General features: G+C 39.6%; 1 protein-coding gene across 1 annotated transcript in view; it reads left to right on the top strand.

Annotated features, from left to right (window-relative positions):
- The window catches only part of INSC (INSC spindle orientation adaptor protein), a 332,365-nt gene that overhangs the window by 163,384 nt on the left and 154,688 nt on the right, over positions 1-14,293 (top strand). The window contains exons 19-20 of the mRNA XM_080595845.1: positions 716-840; positions 1,461-1,518. The gene's annotated coding sequence lies outside the window, so the exon portion shown is untranslated. The remainder of the gene's footprint in view (positions 1-715; positions 841-1,460; positions 1,519-14,293) is intronic.

Raw genomic sequence — 14,293 nt, forward strand, 5'->3', positions numbered from 1 at the left:
ATCATTGGGTCCAACCACCCTGCCAAAGCAGGTTCCCTAGAGCAGGTTGCCCAGGTAGGCATCCATACAGGTCTTAAATATCTCCAGAGAAGGAGACTCCACAACCTCCCTGGGCAGCCTGTTCCAGTGCTCCGTCACCCTCACCATGAAGAAGTTCTTTCGCATGTTGGTGCGGAACTTCCTGTGATCCAATTTGTGGCCATTGCCCCTTGTCCTGTCCCCACAAACCACTAAACAGAGGTTGGCCAAATCCCTCTGTCTCCCACACTTAAGGTATTTATAAACATTAATACGCACGTGTAGCGTTAATGCATATTACTCTTCCAAGGAGTATTAGCGTGTTTGATCCTGAAAACTTCACCATATGCTATCAAGGGTTAAAGAGACTTTTCAAAATCAGCTTCTATTGGACTATTTTGTTTGGCCAATATCTGACATGGGCTGTACTGAGCACGTTTTGCCACCTGGCCAATTTTTTTTTCGTGCCAAGCTATTCATTCAGGCTTGTGGTGTGAAAAATAGATGTTTAATAGTCAATGAAGTACTATAGTGGGTAATAGTTTATAAATTTCCATGACTTATTATGCTCAGCCTAAGTGACTGTTTATTAAGTGTATTTAAAGCCCCCCATCTCATTAACTTACAGTACTGGTGATTCCCTCCTCCTACCACTGCTGTTTTTAATGGAAAATATTCACTCATGTCTTTTGCCTAGGGCATGTGAAACAATTCTGTGGAAAAGAGGCTGCTTGGATAAGAACAGGACATCATCCTTGGCTAGGTACAATGTGTACAATGGGTACAATCATTTTCGGAAGCAGAGTGAATCTGAATTATGAGGTATATATGTTATGGACCAAAAAAAACTATAAATGGCCTTTGTATAAAGTACAGCTGCCAATAACCGACCCCTTTCTGCTTTAAGTTTACACTGAATGACATGGTCAGTTTTATCAGTAAAACATGTCTCATGTAAAAAAAATATTAAACCAGCAACTTAATTATGAAATACCACCTTTATTTTCTTAATAAAATTCCATAGTACTTCAGGGAAATATTGCAGACTAAGGTTAAATAAATGCTCTGTTAACAAAAAACAGGCCCTGTCTTAACTTAAGGGGATCTACTATTAACTGTGCAATGGGAAGGTGAGTTTCTATAGCTGGGAAAGGCTGCTAATTATAAAAATATATTTTGTTCCCCTATATTGATCTCTAGAATGAAAAAGGTCATTGGTTGCTCTTGCTAAGTTCTGTGAAATCCATCAAAAGGATCCCACTGATATCGATGAGATGAGCTGCCTTTTGCCATATATAAAATTTTAGTAATGCTATGTAACTAAAACTCCAGATTAATTCCTGAAGTAATCTTCTCTAAGCTACCAGGATAATAATATGGTTAGGTTTAGTCCTCTAACATTTGGCTTCCTGCTTCATGTTCTTTACATCCCTTTCCCAAAGGTCTCTTGGAAGCTGAAGATAAACATAAGATAACAGGAATATGAAAACAGAAAAAATGGTAAGTACTCTGATAACATGAAGAGACGACTGTAATAAGGTAAAAGGATGTTGTACATAAAATCCCCTCTGTTAAGGAAAATCTGAAAATACATTTTTTTCTGAACAGATGTTAAAGAACAGTTTGTTCCGTATAATATCAGATGTCACGTATGGAAACAACCATAGCCATTAACACTTTTTGCTGGGTTAAAAACTGGCTGGACGGCCGGGCCCAGAGAGTAGTATTGAACAGAGTGAAATCCAGCTGGTGACTGGTCACCAGTGGTGTACCCTAGGGGTCGCTGTTGGGGCCCACCCTCTTTAATATCTTTATTGATGATTTGGATGAGGGAATTGAGAGCACCCTCAGTAAGTTTGCAGATGACACCTAGATGGGGGGAAGTGTCAATCTGCCAGAGGGTAGGAAGACCATGTAGAGGGACCTGGACAGGATGGGTCAATGGGCAGAGGCCAGTGGGATGAGGTTCAACATGGCTAAGTGTTGGATCCTGCACTTTGGACACAATGACCCCATGCAGTGCTACAGGACCTGGGGAGTGTGGCTTGAAAGCTGTGCAGAGGAAAAGGATCTGGGTGTGCTGACTGATGCTTGCCTGAACATGAGCTGGCAGTGTGCCCAGGTGGCCAAGAAGGCCAACGGCATCCTGGCTTGTATCAGGAATAGTGTAGCCAGAGGACCAGGGAGGTGATCCTTTGGGAGGTGGCCCTGTGCTATGCTCTGGTGAGGCTGCATCTCGAGTACTGTGTTCAGTTTTGGGCCCCTCAGTACAAGAAGGACATTGAGGCCCTGGAACATGTCCAGAGAAGGGCTATGAAGCTGGTGAAGGGCCTGGAACACAAGTCCTATGGGGAGCGGCTGAGGGAACTGGGGTTGTTCTCTGCAACTACCTGAAAGGAAGTTGTGGGGAGCTGGGGGTTGGCCTCTTCTGACAGGTAACTAGTAATAGGACTAGAGGTAATGGCCTCAAATAGCACCAGAGGAGGTTTAAGCTAGAAATTAGGAGACATTTCTTCTCAGAAAGAGTAGTCAGGCACTGGGACGGGTTGCCCAGGGAAGTGGTCGCATCACCGTCCCTGGGGGTGTTCAAGGAAAGGTTGGACCTGTTGCCTAGGGACATGGTTTAGTGGGTGACATTGGCAGTATGGTGATGACCTTGAGGTAGGACCAGATGATCTTGGACGTTTTTTCCAACCTTAATGATTCTATTATCCCTCAAATTGCACTGGGACAAGCAGAGCAAGAGCAGGGGCTCCTGGGCTGCACAGAGCAACAGGTCCCTTTTGGCCTGCTCCCAGGTGCTTCTACATAGCAGATAGAAAAACACACACCCTGGTGTTGAGGGGGTTAATGTGACATTGCAAAAGGAGCTTTGCTGTTTGCTGTTTTGTTTGGCCAATAGCTGACACAAGCACATTTTGCCACCTGGCTAATTTTGTGCTGCCAAGTTATTCATTCAGGCCAGTGGTGTGAAAAAGGAGACATTTAACAGTCAACGGAGCACTATATAGGGTAATAGTTTATGATTTTCCATGACTACTTAGATGCTGTTCAAATTATTCTTGATTGAGCAAATTATTCTTTTTAAAAATCATCCCATTCATTTATTAATGATTCTATCCCCTCCCTCCCATGCACCATTTTTTTTAGTGGGAACTATCAGCCGTTTCCCTGTTAGAGGGGATTTAGCCAAATGACAGCTAAGAGTGCATTATAGCTTAGATTACAACTTTGAAAGACTTTTCATCCAGGCACTAAAGGTGGAGCAGAATTCCTTTCTGAACTTTCCAGGGAACCCTGCTTAGCGGTCGAGATGGGCAGTGTAAAAACACTAAAAGCTTGGTTTAGCAGATGAAAAATTTAATGCTCCCTCCTCGAAATTATTTTCGCTTTCATCGAGTTAGTTTCTTTTTGTTATTGTACTGTTCGTTTGCTCGTTTTTAAGCTAAACGAACCCCTGAAGGGGGTGCTCTCGGAAGGGTTTGTGTCAGGTTAGGAGCTGGCGGCCTGCCCCAGGGCCGGGGGGCGGTCAGTCAGCGCTTCGGGGCGAGGCGGGAGCGCGGCGCTGCCAGGCCGGGAGGCCCCGCCGGCCCAATAGGGAGGGCGGGGCCCAGCACAGACCCGCGGACCAGCCGGGTCCGTAGCGATAGGTACGAGGTGTGCCCAGACAAGCACCCGGCGAGACCTGGCCGAGCTAGCCTGCAGGCACCTCCGACGCCGGGCTACGCTCGAGTGGCTCCCTGTGTTGAGGAGAGGCAGGGCAGGAGGCGTCCTCTGAGGGCCTGCCCCTTCCTGGCCCTGCCCTGGCCTGACAGCCCGCCCTGCAGCAGGTCACGTTTTTATTACTTGACCAAAAAGTACTCAACTCTTTGCTGAAAGGAGGTTCGTGGCAAGGCCACCCAAGATTAATTTTGAAACAGCAAACTTTTCCTCAAGATAGCCCACCTGTTAATGGATGAATTATCTCGCAAGATAGTGGTGTGTAGGCGCTTACCTGCATACCAGAGACTGTGTTCTTGGCAGATCTATTTTGTACTCATTTGCTTTTACAAATACTTCCTCCCATGGCAGAGGCACACAGAGATAGAGGGCGATCCATTGCCTTCCATAGCAAACATACTGGCACTGTATGTAAATTGGATTTCCAGATTTTTGCTTACCTTTGCTAAGCCAAAGGGAGGAGGGCCCATGAAGCCATCTTGCTCTACAGATGCTAGTTTATTAAGCTATAATGTCAAAAGTCGTCAAAGCAGAATTATGCTCATTTTTATGAGTTTATCTAGTGTCATATAGTTTTGAAAAACACTGGTGTTAATATTCATTGTATGGCTTAATTGGTTTGATAATGTAGCAACACCAGTATCATGAGATGCTTGTTATGTAGGTCTTCATGTTGTTTCAAAGTCTTTATTATTATGACAGCAAAGTCTTGTTCATTAAAGTTTCACAATCCATTTTCATTAGGATGAAACTGATTCTGTAAATGAACAGTTGCTCTGAAAAATCAAACCCTTGCAGCTATCACAGGGGAGGTACAAAGTCTGTATTAATTATCAGGAATATGGTGTCGATCGAAGATGTTAATTGCCCTGATGGTTAGTTATTTGGGGAATTGCCATGCATTTCATGCAGGGATAATAAAAATGAATTTTTAAACAAAGAGATCTTAAAATAATATATAATCTGTAGAGAATACCAACATCAAAGGCTTATCTCAAAGCTTTGAATTTTATCTTTGTGGTCCAAAATGTTAAAGATGAACTGAGCAATATTTCAGCTGGTTCAAGTTTGTGAGAGGAAAACAAAACAAGAGTTAATTAACTGTTATTACAAACCTTTTCAACTTTAATTTGACTTTCAAATATTAGCATTTATCTATGAACTATGCTGCTGGGTTTGACAAATTAGCTTTCACAGAACAAGTTTAATTAGGCTTCATTGTGCTTTTATGTCACTTTGCACAGTTCCAGACAATGAATGGATTAACTTACTAAAAGTCATATGTTTAAAAGAATTTGTTGAATGTTAAAAAGGTTGACAAAGTTGCAAAGCTTTACCAGCCTAATGTGGAAAAGATGCATCCTGTTTAGCATGATAACACGCATTCTTTGCAGAGAACAGCTGGTGCTGACATGCACATCCCTGCCTGGCTGCTGTCAATACCCACAGGCTATTTCACCCCCATACTACCCTGAGAAAGTGTGGGATTTGTGTTCTACCACAAAGCCTAATATCTGTAAAAGACAGGAAAGAGAGTGAGCTACAGGTGCATGCCACATGACTCGGTGTATTGGTTCTCTAGCTGGAATAAAATTATCTCAATGTGAACTTGTATTTCTGTTTTATTTTTAGATTATTTTTTTACCAGTGGTATTAGGAATGCTTCATGTTTATGCCTGAGAGATCAAAAAAGAAAAGAAAAATAAGTATGACACTGTGAAGCAATATAGTAGCAAGCTGATTTGACCTAACATAATCCCAGGTGAGAGTGGTGAATGTTGTAGAAAAGTATAAATAGATCCTGAAATTTCAGAAATTTGTTGTTGTTGCTCTCCCTTACAAAGGGATATGTGGATATGTCACTTTAGGACTCAGTCACTTTAGGACTAAGTACGGATTTGGCAGTACAATAAATCCAGTCTGTGTATAGGACAGCTTGATTTGTTGCTGGGTGTTAGACCTTTTTTGGTTCTCTCTGACTTCTGTTCCTTCACTGTAGCCACACACGTGCTGCTTCTCTACCTTGCTGGGGATATTGCAGACTTGACTTCTGTCTAAACAAGAGCTCAGCAGAAACAGGAAACCTTGACCTGATAGGTGATTTCCTGGAAACTGTGCTCAATAACAGAATATCCTGCCAGTTTAAGTCATGGACAGAAAGAGGAGCAGAACTTTTTTTAGGGAGCTGAGCCATGTACCTGACCAGTGAACGCCGTGGTACTGGCCACGTGCAGGGAGAAAGAAATGCTTTTGGAAACAGAATATACTGAAGACAGTATATTTATGCATGCTTACCCATTCTAAATCCCCTAGCTGTATCCTGATGGCCAGTGTAATTTAGGTTAACATCAGGACTGTGCTAACTCATGGCTGGTTTGCTGTCTGCAAGGTTGTTCAGTGCAGCTGATACTGCACTAGGATCATCCAGTGAGGACATTTATTTTCCAGACATATCCTGTATTCCATGGGCAAGAAAAAAACTATGCCATATATGTTGATTTAGTGGCTCAGTGCCAGTTAAGGATTTTCTCCATGCAGAAGGATTGCCTGGGGGCCTGCTGGTTTCCTGTCTAAAAGATGAGGGTGTGTCCTGTTATCTTTTGGGTGAGAATGCTGCTGGAGACTGTGGGTTAGCTGGGGGAAGAACACTATGAGTGAAAGACAAGAAGAAAGGCCATGCGTGAGAAACTCATAAAATTAAATAAATAAATTAAAAAAAAAAAAAGAGGTTAGAAAGATAAGGAAGATAAAATAGGGAAGGAATGTGATGGACAGGACCAAAGGGAACAAGGAAGCCATTATTAAGCAGCACTGAGAAAACAACTAGAAACGTTGCAATGGGGAGAAAACGAAAATTGACCCCAAAAATACATTTTAAGACTGTGATAGCAAGCTCAAAAGAAAATAGAGAAACAAGCAACAAGCATCAGGCTTCCACTTAAACCCCAGAAATTCCTGGCTCTCACTAGGTAGCCCAGATCAAGTATCTCTTGAAAGTACCTTTGCTCTATTGACCATTTTGTAAATGGTCCTTTAAATCTAGGAGAGTAGAGGCAGCTTTAGCCCTATCAATGCACTATAAATTTGCACCTTTACCTCCCTTCTAGCTGGCAAGTGCCATTTACTCTGTTTTTCTGTATGCCCAGTATTGGAATTTTCCAGTAATTTTGCACAATTTATACAAATATATACAATAGAAGTCTAGATGAAACCAAGTGAGGGAGAAATTGGAAGGAACACATAGTGTGCTTTTATACTTTAAACTCCCATTCCCCTAATCAAGATTTATGAGTGCTGAGGAAGGATGGGCCCACAGTAAACACCTTTAACATTATCTTATATTTTCCTAAAATTCTACTCAAAGAATACATAAAACATAAGAGGCTATGTGTATGAGAACTGGCTGGAAAATGGAAAAACAATTTATAGAAAACTTTAAAATATTTGACATAGTTTCTGTTTGATAAAGCTGAAAAAAAAAACCAAACAACACAATGTTTGCAAAACACATTCACTATTTTAGAAATCTTTTTTTTTTTCTCGCCTTTCTTATTTTTCCCTGTTAGTACTGAATCAGTTTAAATCTGTAATATCTACATGTGCTTATTTCCAACCTCCCTCCATTTTTCACTCTCTCTTCTCTGTTTTATCTAAATTTGGAAAGCTACAACTGAGAAAAAAAAATAAATAGTCTCTTCTATCCTAAGCCCAAGAAATGAAAAGGTTTTCAGTTCCAGAATACAAATGTACACGAAACTAAAAACTTTATTTGGCTAAAGAGTATTTCCCAACAGCCTTGACATGTCAGACTCTCAGATGTATCATCGCGGTCTGAAAACACCTTGTAGTACTATGTTCAGTACTTATCCTGATTGATTCCAAAGAGAGATTTCTGAAGAAGAACAGTGTAAAATATTAAGTAAGGACATCAGGATTTGGTGTGCTTGCATTAAAGTCCCCACTGTTGGAAAGATTTATACACTAGCTTTAAATGTGTGCACTGTAAGTAGGTCCTTTGAAGTTGGTAGGACAAATCTGTAGTTGATATCAGTTGCTATTTTTCCACTGATTTCAGGGAAATGATAACATTTATGGGAGCTGAAGACCTATTCCAAAGGGACTAAGTGCTGTTGTAAAGTTGCATGCTTAGAAGCTTTTTCCGAACTTACACCAAGGCTATTTCCTCTTTGTTCCCAGAACGTTCAAGCAGCCTTTTATAGTATTTCATTTCACTGCAGTGATGACAGCAGTTTCATTTCAATGATGGAAGAGAATCCTATACTTCTGTGAAGCATAGAAAGTTATAAACAAAAGGCAAGTGATAAATCAGACCCACATACTATGTTTTACTTTTATATACATATATATATATAAACACATATATACTTTCAATATATATGGTTTGCTGCTTGTACTGGCATGGAATTCTTTCAGGTATGCCTTTGCTCTGTGAGGAGATTGTATTGCCTTGTGCCATTTTTCACTCTGCAGAATTGTACACGGATTCTGTTAAAATGTGGCTGTTGGGTTGCTGCTTGGCTTTGGTGTTTTTTTTCACAGAATCACAGAATCGTCTAGGTTGGAAGAGACCTCCAAGGTCTTTTGTTTTGTTTTTATCCCCTCTTGTTGAAATATGAAATGAAGTAGGATTTTTTTTCCATGTTGTCACATCTGACAAAGGGCTTACAGAACTATATAAAATGTCAATTTTTGCCTGCCTTTTCTTACAAGTGTTAGGCTTTCTTACAAGTGTTAGGCTGATTTTAGAGTATGCTGATCAGAAACTGCTCTGTGATATTTCCCTGTGTGTTCTCTTGCAACTCCTTGTATGCTTATACAATTCTAAATGGAGTTTCACTGTGTTTTATAGCACAATGCAAAACTGTCAGTGTTCTTCATGGCTTATCTTCTAACTTTCTCTACTATTTGTCCTCTGGGCATTCAGGGCCTATGATAACATCAAAATTAATATTCAGGTTGAGTTTTGTAGACATACAAGCATACCCAGAAATACTTTGGGGGCGAAACCAAAAATTATGAAGCTATTTTCCAAATGAGCCCTTCCAGAAAATGTGACAAAGGTAAAAGTTGGTATCAGTGAGGGCTGCTGAGTTTTTGAAAGAAAAAAAAAAGGCATCTGCATTAATAAAGATACAAAAATTTGAACTTAGATTCTTCCACAGTGGAAATCCTGACAGATGAACTTGGGGGCAACAAAATTCAGCTGTGTACAAGACCGTTGGAAAAGGATCATCAGACACAGCCAAATCATTTTGACATGGCAGTCCTTCCATAAGCAGAACACAAATGTAAGGCTTAGGTTGTCTTTTACTGCTGACTCAGGGAGTATAAGTATTTTCACACTTCTTTTCTGGAAAAAAACAATATGATTTTGGGTAATTAGAAACAGTAGCTTTACTTGTAGACTCAGCAATATAGAAACTCTGCAGCTACCTTCTTATCCAAAGCATGGTTCCCAGACCCCAGAAGACATGGCCCAAGGCCAAAATCCCAAACCCACCCTTACTCAGGGGAGAAATTATGGTCTCTTGCTGAAGTAGTAATGTCTGCCCCTTGCTTCTGAGGTAGCAGCAGCTCTGAGTGTACTTAATCCTTTGGGGGAACCCTCTCTTGAATTGCTTTTCTGGAAATTGCTCCCATCAGCTTCAAATACTAAGTCAAGTCACATTCAGTTACCTTCAGCCAGAAACCAGTTTGTTGTATGAAAACAGGGATGATAAAAGGAGGTAAATTAAAGATCCTTAGTTTTTAGGGGAAGGAGGATGAATTATTCCCTCCCCGTGTGTGAAAATGTAAAGAATGAAAATGTGTATTCTCTGGGGGTATTAATCCTCAAGAAACTCGTCACTGCGGGAACTTCTGGATGTACTTACTCTGTGGAGAAAATCTGTCCCTAGCAAAGTATGTACTTCACTCACCAATAACCTATTGTTACTGCCGATTTTGCAGGTAAATTCTCAACCATTTGCTGAGTCGTTTTGTGCAATCTCTAAATTATTGCAGGCCATCTATTTGAAAAGCGTTAGTGGAGGAAGCATAATGTGCTTTCATGGTAATGTAAAATGCATTAGAAATGAATTGCATGATGCTTACCTCTCAAATTACAGAAAAGACAATGACGACCATATGTGCAAATGCAAATTATATATAAAAATATCACAGATGAATCCCTGAGCTGTAACACTTGTTGTTCATTTCTATAAATATTAACATATCAGGATTTATTTTGACATACCACAAGGATAAGTGCTAGAACTGACAATAATAATGTATAATTTATGTCCTTCATATTACCTTAACATCACTGTGCTTACATTATTGCATAAATTAATTTAATGTTTCTGACATGCAGCAGATGATTCAAGCATTTGTTCTTTTGTCTTCTACTGTTTTTGTTGCTGTTTTCCAAATTACAGAATATTATTATACTCTAATGTTTATTTTATGGTACATACAATTCATAAAGTCACTTTAAAGTTCTGAAAGCTTTTATTTAGCACTCAGATAAACATGTGTTGTTATATGATGTGGAAGGAGCATTAAAGCTTTTGTACATTAGATAACTTTATGCTTGTGATGCAAATTGACAATAGCTGAGAAATGCAAAGCTCAGGGTAAGTTGAATCTGCAGCCTGTAGGGTATTTAGGAAATGTATGGCTGGTACTAGAGGGAAGGAAGAATCTCTCCCAGATACATATAAAAAGCTCTCAGCTTTATCACAAAATCTGTTGGAATTTGTCTGTTGGAGCCCCAGTCCTGTTATTACCTGGTTCATTATGATAACCAGTGTATCATCACATGTATTTCATATGGCCACCAAATGCAGTGTTATTATTTCCGTCTTCCAATCATGCTGGAGTTTTGTTTTGCCCTTGAGGCAATAATTCAACTTTTTATTTCATACAAAAATCCCCCCCAAAAAAAGCAGAATAACCTCTCTGGGCATACAGTATCTTTTCTTTAAGTTAGGAATGAATTTCTAAGAACTGACAATTAAATCTCTTAATTTCCTTGCACTGAATAGAATTCAAAAAAAAACCACACACACACAAAAACACACAACCAACAAAGCAAAAACAAAAACAAACAAAAACACTAGACCAAATCACATTAACAATTTAAAAACCAGACACACCTGCGCAGTGTGGAAGTCTTGTATGTTTGCCCCCAAATCCAGGCCAGCTTATAAGCCTCTCGTGTGTTTTGTAAATTAGTGAAAGTCCTCTATATTAAATAAAAATGATTCAATACCAATACTAAATATCTAATCATTAGAAGTGTCACAGGCTTGCTTGTGTTTGTTTACTGCTTCTGTTTGGATATTAAATAGCTGGAGCTAAGGTCAAGATTATGTGTCAGAAATTTGGGAGAGGCAGATATGTGATTAATTGTAAACCCAAATCAAATAATACAGACACTGGAAAGATCCACTAAAGACCCAGACACTTGAAATTTCATGGCAGCAACCAATCTGCAGGTCCCTGATCTTCGAGATAGGATCTGTAACCCTAAATCTATGTTTTCTGGATAGTGATTAAGGAAAGTTAGTCACCTCAAAAAGATGATCTTCAAAGTAATTGTCATCTGTGCAGGGAGCTACCAGGCAGCAGACAGTGGAATACCAAAGAAGGGTGCTTTCTAGCATCCCAGTATAAGGTCCCAGGGGTTGGTCAGACGCCCCCATCCATCAGGATGTGTCTTTTTATGGGATATTCTGGTGTTTAGTTTTATCTCCTAGGACTACATATGTATTTTACCTCCAAGGATGTATCTGGGATAGGAGGAAAAGGATTTTTTTTTTTTTCTGAATCACCTTTTATTAATTAGTTGATATACTGATATACATAATCTACTTCTCAGAGAAATCTCACTCGAGACTTTTATTCTTTATTAAGAAACCTGGTAGCAATTTGTTGCATTTGATTGTTTTAAGACATTAGTAATCATGGCATTAGTTTGCTGTGCTGAAAAACTACTGACAAAGCAGTCCCTTATTTGCTCTATTATAGATTTAAAAATTATAAATATATTTAAAATAAATTTGCTTTATTATATAAACCTCATCTTTGCAGAGTATCTTTGCTGAGTACGGGGCTGCTTTGGAGGTGCTGGCTCTGCCACTTCTGATGGTGGCTAACACTGAACAAAGGGGCCTACTAGAATTTAGTTGTTACCCAAGTATTTTGAACACCAAACCAGGCATCCTCACAGGATGCTGGGAATTAAAATTTCACAGTACTCTGATGTTAGAAGTTCACCTTAAATGACATTGTTTAGATGGTTCAATTTAAATCCCAAGAAAAAACACAACGCTTTCAAAAGGCAGCGTGCTTTGTGCTTTTTTAAATCAACTGTATGAAGGAGCATTGAAAAGTCTTTCAAGGAAATAAAAAACACTTTTGCATTCAGTATTTTACCACCAAGTTGTTGTCCCCCCCCCCCCCCCAATGCCTGAGATACTGAAATTTTGTCTTATCTGAGTAAGTTTCCCATTTTCACTCAACTCTTGTCTCAGCAGTGATAGAAAATATAAAGTTTCTACTCTTTTGATTTATTTAGATATAAATGAATCCCTGACTTTGATTTGATCTTTCTCCCTCACTAGCAGGAATAGTACCATGCACTTTTTTAATTATTGTTTTTGATTGTGAGTTAAGGGCAAAGGAGTTACTAAAGAAAATTAAGAAACTGCTCTGCATAAACTGAATTTGAGTAATATCATCCAAATTTTACTGATGGAGAGGCAATTGTGTTCTGTAGTGTCTAACCACAAAAGCTGCACTCTGACCAGAGCAGAATAGCTTCTTAAATGTGCAGTGGGAGCAGCCTTGTCTGGTATCTGGTGCAGCAGCAGAAATTGCCTCCCACACAGAAAGGAGAGATCCCAGTTTGAAAGAGAACTACAGACAGGAGGCAATAATACTTGAGAAAAACAGAAAAATTGATAAGGGGACGTAGGTGGTTGTAGATCAACACTTTAAAGAGCAACTTCAGCAGTATATCAGAAGTAGCATGCTGAAGAAGTCCTTCAGAATGAGCAATGAGCAGCTGGGCAAAGACCATAAAGAGGGGTGGAACTGCAGCTGATAGCAATTATTAGCAGGGGTGTCAGCTGCAAAACTGAGAAGAGACAAGAAGCTCAGAAGTTTGGTGGAGAGTATGGAAAGGTAACACACCTGAAATCACTAGAGAAGAGAGGCAGAGGGGCAGTTCAACTTTTTCCTGTTTGGTTTTGTGTCTTGTGATATGCTTTCAGTAAGCCATCAGAATGGGGAAGAAAGGTCAGAAAAGATTTTGAAAGAAGGCTTCTGCAAAAAGGAAAGAAGGTGAGATGGTGGGAGGTAGTAGCAAAAAAGAACAAAGCAGAAAGAAAGGAAAGGTCTGTAGTATCTTTTAGGGAGAAGCTTTGCAATGATGTGCTCACATACACACCTCCACTTCAACAAACAGAATTACCAGCTGTGGTGGTAAAAGGTGTTGTGTGAGATATGTGAAGGAATGTATTAATACGAGTCCTAGTACTAACTTCAGGAAGCAGTATTGAAGGGACTAGGTGAATTTCTCTGGTTTATTGTTTTTGTTGGGGTGTTGTGTTTTGTTTTGTTTTGTTTTTTCTGTTAGGTGGTCATGGCTGTGCTCTCAGACAACAACCCCTTGCTCTCCCCAGATTGGCAAACCACTGTTATGTTGAGAACAAAAGCATGCCTACACTTGAAAGTCAGTGATGGTAGAGCTGTAAAAGTCTGTGACACCACTGAAATGTCCCCAGTCTGTACACAGCTGTACTGGCAAAACTAACTCCCAAGAGAGAAATTAGCTATGTTGGCAAAAGTTCCATTTTGCCAGTAAAACCACATCTACACTAGGGCCTTTTGCCAACACAGCTGTGTGGGTTGCAAATCCCATGTCCTCGTGCCCCTGACTTTCTGCTAGAAAAAGTTTAGTGTAAAACTTGCCTCAGAAAGCAAATAATAGGGAGATTCACTTGTATTTATTCAAAGCAACTCGATTTAATATAGAAAGTAAGGCAAAATCTCCATAATGTTATAGCTTATTCAATCTCTAACTGGAGCTTTTCTTACTTGCAGTTCTTAAACATTGATTTTTATTTTGCGTTGAGCACTTTAATACCGAATTATCAAAAACGCAATCTGGTAACCTGAGCCACATTACAACTTCAATACAGCGCTGCTTTATTCTGTGCTAAACCACAGTTCTTTGATAAAAACTGTGATAAAGAGCTACATTGTACAAAACACAGTACAGCCAGCTGCAAATATTCCAGGGCTATCCAGTAGTAAATAGCATAAAGTATAGAATGTGTGGAGGCTAATGCTCTCATTCATTTCTGGATGTATTTTTTTTTAAAGTAGAAATCAGATAAAGAAAGCTATGTAAAATCTGCCTACCATCAGCTGAAGGCATCAAGAAAATGGAGCGATTTCATCATTTATCTGCCAAATGAGAACATGGTGCAAATATAGATGTGCTTTCAGAGCTCGTAAACTAGATTTAAGAGTGAACTAAAACTAC

This window comes from Anser brachyrhynchus (genome assembly GCF_964034855.1).
Source record: "Anser brachyrhynchus genome assembly, chromosome: 5".
Classification (NCBI taxonomy): Eukaryota; Metazoa; Chordata; class Aves; order Anseriformes; family Anatidae; genus Anser; species Anser brachyrhynchus.